This window comes from Coregonus clupeaformis, chromosome 2, assembly GCF_020615455.1.
Source record: "Coregonus clupeaformis isolate EN_2021a chromosome 2, ASM2061545v1, whole genome shotgun sequence".
Classification (NCBI taxonomy): Eukaryota; Metazoa; Chordata; class Actinopteri; order Salmoniformes; family Salmonidae; genus Coregonus; species Coregonus clupeaformis.
In genome coordinates this window covers 26,557,679-26,564,181 of record NC_059193.1, presented here as the reverse complement: position 1 = coordinate 26,564,181, position 6,503 = coordinate 26,557,679, and the positions used below count along the sequence as shown (strand labels likewise).

Sequence of the window (6,503 nt, the reverse complement as noted above, 5' to 3'; positions counted from 1 at the left end):
TTCTTGTAGTTGGCCACCAGGTTTGCACACATCTCAGGAGGGATTTTGTTCCACTCCTCTTTGCAGATCTTCTCCAAGTCATTAAGGTTTCGAGGCTGACGTTTGGCAACTTGAACCTTCAGCTCCCTCCACAGATTTTCTATGGGATTAAGGTCTGGAGACTGGCTAGGCCACTCCAGGACCTTAATGTGCTTCTTCTTGAGCCACTCCTTTGTTGCCTTGGCCGTGTGTTTTGGGTCATTGTCATGCTGGAATACCCATCCACGACCCATTTTCAATGCCCTGGCTGAGGGAAGGAGGTTCTCACCAAAGATTTGACGGTACATGGCCCCGTCCATCGTCCCTTTGATGCGGTGAAGTTGTCCTGTCCCCTTAGCAGAAAAACACCCCCAAAGCATAATGTTTCCACCTCCATGTTTGACGGTGGGGATGGTGTTCTTGGGGTCATAGGCAGCATTCCTCCTCCTCCAAACACGGCAAGTTGAGTTGATGCCAAAGAGCTCGATTTTGGTCTCATCTGACCACAACACTTTCACCAAGTTCTCCTCTGAATCATTCAGATGTTCATTGGCAAACTTCAGACGGCCCTGTATATGTGCTTTCTTGAGCAGGGGGACCTTGCGGGCGCTGCAGGATTTCAGTCCTTCACGGCGTAGTGTGTTACCAATTGTTTTCTTGGTGACTATGGTCCCAGCTGCCTTGAGATCATTGACAATATCATCCTGTGTAGTTCTGGGCTGATTCCTCACTGTTCTCATGATCATTGCAACTCCACGAGATGAGATCTTGCATGGAGCCCCAGGCCGAGGGAGATTGACAGTTATTTTATGTTTCTTCCATTTGCGAATAATCGCACCAACTGTTGTCACCTTCTCAGCAAGCTGCTTGGCGATGGTCTTGTAGCCCATTCCAGCCTTGTGTAGGTCTACAATCTTGTACCTGACATCCTTGGAGAGCTCTTTGGTCTTGGCCATGGTGGAGAGTTTGGAATCTGATTGATTGATTGCTTCTGTGGACAGGTGTCTTTTACACAGGTAACAAGGTGAGATTAGGAGCACTCCCTTTAAGAGTGTGCTCCTAATCTCAGCTCGTTACCTGTATAAAAGACACCTGGGAGCCAGACATCTTTCTGTTTGAGAGGGTGTCAAATACTTATTTCCCTCATTAAAATGCAAATCAATTTATAACATTTTTGACATGTGTTTTTCTGGATTTTTTTGTTGTTATTCTGTCTCTCACTGTTCAAATAAACCTACCATTAAAATTATAGACTGATCATTTCTTTGTCAGTGGGCAAACGTACAAATTCAGCAGGGGATCAAATACTTTTTTCCCTCACTGTAGCCATGTTATTTTCTACTCCCTATATATAGCCATGCTATTTTAACTCGTTATTTTTATTTGTTATTCACTGTGCCACTATTTATATTTTTTATTTTTATATCTTATCTTAAACTGCATTTTTGGAAAAGGACCCGTAAGTAAGCATTTTACTCGTAGTCTACACCTGTTGTCTACGAAGCATGTGACAAATAACATTTGATTTGGAGTGTCCATTTTCTTCATATTCTGTTAATATTGCTATTTCCTATATGTCAGCATTCTAGTGCCCTATAATTACACCCAAGAGACAAACAACTTCGGCAGAGTCCGTGTCTCCAGGTTGCTGTCATGTTTACACTAATAGGCTATTGCACAAAATTGCCTTATTACAATGTGATGTGAAGAGAGGACAGACACTTTTGTTACTTTGGATTAGAGACCCTCAACCTTACACTCGTGACTAGAGTGGCCAATCGAAGAAGCCAGTCAAGTAGAATGTAGGTAGACAACCAGTTTTCCCTCCCGGTAAACGCGAGCCCCTTCGATAGCCTGTGTTGTGGTCACGAGGGTGTCGCACTGTGCCCTGCTTTCCTCACTTGTACAAAACAGGCGACGGAAATGGATAACAGTTTTTCATACTATACCAGCACGGGTTGGTCCAACGAACCTGTCGTATAGAGAGCCTGTCAAATGTTCTCCAATTTATAAAACCGTTATTATAGGTCAATTCTCAGTAAAATAAATAACCAAGTGCCTCAAATGATTTCTATAGATCAATAGCACAATCCATCACAACCAATGCATTCCAGACATTCCGGAAACATGATGTCAGTTGAGTCCGTTAAAAGTTTCGGTTTTGCGCAACATTGTAAGCTAAAAACCTATGGATCCACCTCAATTAGATATACATCGGTGCGGATTAACTGTGGTTAATTAAAGGCCAGCATTTTAATGTTCATGCAACGGTTACATTTTGTCATTTTTAGATCGAGTTCATATTTGGTGACTAGTATCCCTTGCTATGCCGCAGGTCGAGCTGGATCAAAGTGGAAAGGTAGCTATAATACTACCATGACACAACTCAGGAGTAAACCAAATAGCTTGCCATTGCAAATGCAGTTGCACACACGACTGCACTCCCCGCCATTATAGGCCTATACAGCTAATGGATTACAACAAGACTGAAATTCCATGCTTGTCTTAAAAATGAAGATATTAACATCACATAATATTTCTAACAGTTAAATACAGATAGTATAGATCAAACGACGTTCATCGCACGTAACAAGGATCATTTAAAAAATACCAAGATCTCGTCATCTACAAGACCCTTGCATTTGACCATGGAACTCAGCTGGTTCCATAGTGTAGTGGTTATCACGTCTGCTTTACACGCAGAAGGTCCTGGGTTCGAGCCCCAGTGGAACCACCACTTTTTGATGACCCAAAGAAAACATTCATTTACATTTTAGTCCTTTTGCAGACGCTCTTATCCAGAGCGACTTACAGTTAGTGAGTGCATACATTATTTTTTTAAATACTGGCCCCCCGAGGGAATCGAACCCACAACCCTGGCGTTGCAAACGCCATGCTCTACCAACTGAGCTCCATACTGATACTATTGTTGACTGATAGTTTTACACTGGCTGAATCCAATATCTAAGATATATTATAAACTGGGTGGTTCGAGCCCTGAATTCTGATTGGCTTACAGCCATGGTATATCAGACCATATACCACGGGTATGACAAAACATTTATTTGTACTGCTCTAATTACGTTAGTAACCAGTTTATAATAGCAATAAGGCACCTCAGGGGTTTGTGGTATATGGCCAATATACCACGGCTAAGGGCTGTATCCAGGCACTCTGTGTTGCGTTGTGCGTAAGAACAGCCCTTAACCGTGGTATATTGGCCATATACCACACCCCCTTGGACGTTATTGCTTAATTATCTAATGCCAATTTAAAACATACAATTTAAAAACATGTTCTCAGATGATTACAGATTTAGTGTTGAGTCACTAGTCTACATACCAGTTACCAAACCTACTACATTACATGACCAAAAGTATGTGGACACCTGCTTGTCGAACTTCTTATTTCAAAATCATGTGCATTATGGAGTTGTTCCCCCCTTTACTGCTAGAACAGCTTCAACTCTTCTGGGAAGGCTTTCCACTAGATGTTGGAACATTGCTGCGGGGACTCGCTTCCATTCAGCCACAAGGGCATTAGTGAGGTCGGGCACTGATGTTGGGCGATTAGGCCTGGCTCGTAGTCGGCGTTCCAATTCCTCCCAAAGGTGTTCGATGGGGTCGAGGTCAGGTCTCAGTGCAGGCCAGTCAAGTTTTTCCACACCGATCTCGACAAACCATTTCTGTATGGACCTCGCTTTGTGCACAGGGGCATTGTCATGTTGAAACAGGAAAGGGCCTTCCCCAAACTGTTGCCACACAGTTGGAAGCACTGAATCGTCTAGAATGTCATTGTATGCTGTAGCGTTAAGATTTCCCTTCACTGGAACTAAGGGGCCTAGCCCGAACCATGAAAAACAGCCACAGACCATTATTCCTCCTCCACCAAACTTTACCGTTGGCACTATGCATTGGGGCAGGTAGTGTTCTCCTGGCATCCGCTAAACCCAGATTCGTCCGTCGGACTGCCAGATGGTGAAGCGTGATCCATCACTTCAGAGAATGCGTTTCCACTGCTGCAGAGTCCAATGGCGGTGGGTTTTACACCACTCCAGCTGACGCTTGGCATTGCGCATGGTGATCTTAGGCTCGTGTGCTGCTGCTCGGCCATGGAAACCCATTTCATGAAGCTCCCGACGAACAGTTCTTGTGTTGACATTGCTTCCAGGGGCAGTTTGGTAGTGAATGTTGCAACCGAGGACAGACGATTTTTACACACTACGCGCTTCAGCACTCGGTAGTCCCGTTTTGTGAGCTTGTGTGGCCTACCACTTCGCGGCTGAGTCGTTGTTGCTCCTAGATGTTTCCACTTCACAATAACAGCACTTAAAGTTGACCGGGGCAGCTCTAGCAGGGCAGAAATTTGACGAACTGACATGTTGGAAAGGTGGCATCCTATGATGGTGCCACGTTGAAAGTCAGAGATCTTCAGTAAGGCCATTCTACTGCCAATGTTTGTCTATGGAGATTGCGTGTCAGTGTGCTCAATTTTATACACCTGTCAGCAACGGGTGTGGCTGAAAAAGCCAAATCCACTAATTTGAAGGGGTGTCCACATACTTTTGTATATATAGTGTATCTCAATAATAAACAAGCTGCCTATTGTAAACTGCATTGTAATAAACTCTTGATTCATGATGAGATCGTTAATCCTAGCAATTTAGCCGATAAATGACACCTACGATGTCCAGGCAGGTGACATTTCAGAATGTAACATGAATTCTGTCATATGGCACAATAAATATCATGAGGTCAAGCTTTGACCTTGTGATATTTTAAAACAAACTTATAGCCTACTCACATCTCTTCTGTCCAGTGTGACCGATGTTTCTTCACTCCAGGTGTTTTGTTGCATTGCTGCAGTCCAGGTAACCTGCAATGAAAAGAAACACTGTTGTCAATTATTTCGCAAGAGACCACCACATTAATAGCAATTCAAGTTGTAAATTATTGACACACAATTATTTTTATCTCAAATTGCCTCTACGAAAAATATGTTTGAAAATGTATTTAATTGCAAAAGAGGGAGAATACCCTATTACAAAGCCTCTTTATATCCAAAGTAATGTACTAAGATTGTGGTTGTATACTGTTTTTCCAATAGATAGCAAGTACCAGTAATTACAATAATTGAACCCTTGTGGACTAAAATAAACGACCAACATCATGATCAAGCAATGTTTGTTTTTCATCTTGTTAGTTAGCACCCCCTACTGTTAAATCTGTTCTTTACAGGGTCCCAGGGCTTTCCAAGCTGAGGTAAAGGATACAGCACTTTCTCAGGCCAGTCTTGTAATACAGATTTGAGAACCCACTTCTAGCTGATCCAGGATGATATCCTTGCCAATTTTGCTGCCACCATGCACATTATCACTTTCTCAAATAATTTATCCCCTCCCCCATAATGCATGTTATTCCATAATTAGTTTAGCACATGACTAAACACTGCCTGCACATTAAATAGTTTGAATGTGATAAATCCTGCAGGTAGCTATGTGACCAATTCTCCATTGCCAGGCTATTCTAAAATAATTTAGGCGATAAACAAACTATGAGGACATCATTTAAAAAGTCTGATACAGTAACGTTAGTGTGATACTGACAGCTAGTGGTAGTCTGGCACTGTACTAGCCGGTCCACGTGGAGGAACCATCTAATAATTAAAAAGGTAAACATTTTTTTTAAACCTTTATTTAACTAGGCAAGTCAGTTAAGAACAAATTCTTATTTACAATGACAGCCTACACCGGCCAAACCCGGACGACGCTGGGCCAATTGTGCTAGTTTGCTAGTTTGTTTGCAAAATTGGGATAGATACATTGCTAGCTGTAGAATAGTTTACGCAAGTGTTGAATTTAAGTTATCACTTCAAGCTCCTTGTCTCTACTAGGAAGTTAGCTAGCTACCCCAATGATTATGATAACTTTAATCTGTGATTGGACTGTAACAGTGTAATGTTAAACGTTAGCTAGTCAGGACTAGGCTAGATAACATATGCCTACACATATCATTCGTTTCAGCTTTAGCTGCTTACCAAATAATAACATGTATATCTTCTGAGTTCGCACACTTGACTTGACCCATTTGTTTAGCTAGTTTAGCTAGCTACATAAACACTTGTATGAAGCAGATCATTAAAATAAATTCACCCGAGGTTCCTGAACTAAAACTTTCGAGCGCATACCTAACGTTACGCACTGCAACAAACGACGCCCCCTAGTGGACAAATAGACTGCTGTTTTTCCCGCCAAATGTGAAGTAACGTATGTAAATATATTTGTAAGATATTTGCGTTAATACAGTACTTTTATTGAAATAGTTTATTTTATGTGGACAACATTGGAAACCTTTAGCTACTTTCATTCATTATATCAATGACTCCTCACTGCAAGGAGAAATGAAGGATGCGTTTGAAAAGGGTATTCAAACGAGGCCCACTCATAAACCGGATGGTGTTACACTTTAAAGGGTTGCATTTCCTGT

At 42.0% G+C, this 6,503-nt stretch overlaps 1 non-coding gene across 1 annotated transcript; it reads left to right on the top strand.

Annotated features, from left to right (window-relative positions):
- The first annotated feature begins 2,679 nt into the window (after nucleotides 1-2,679).
- trnav-uac lies at nucleotides 2,680-2,752 on the top strand. Its single transcript has one exon. It is a non-coding gene; the product is annotated as a tRNA-Val (tRNA).
- The last annotated feature ends 3,751 nt before the right edge of the window (nucleotides 2,753-6,503 follow it).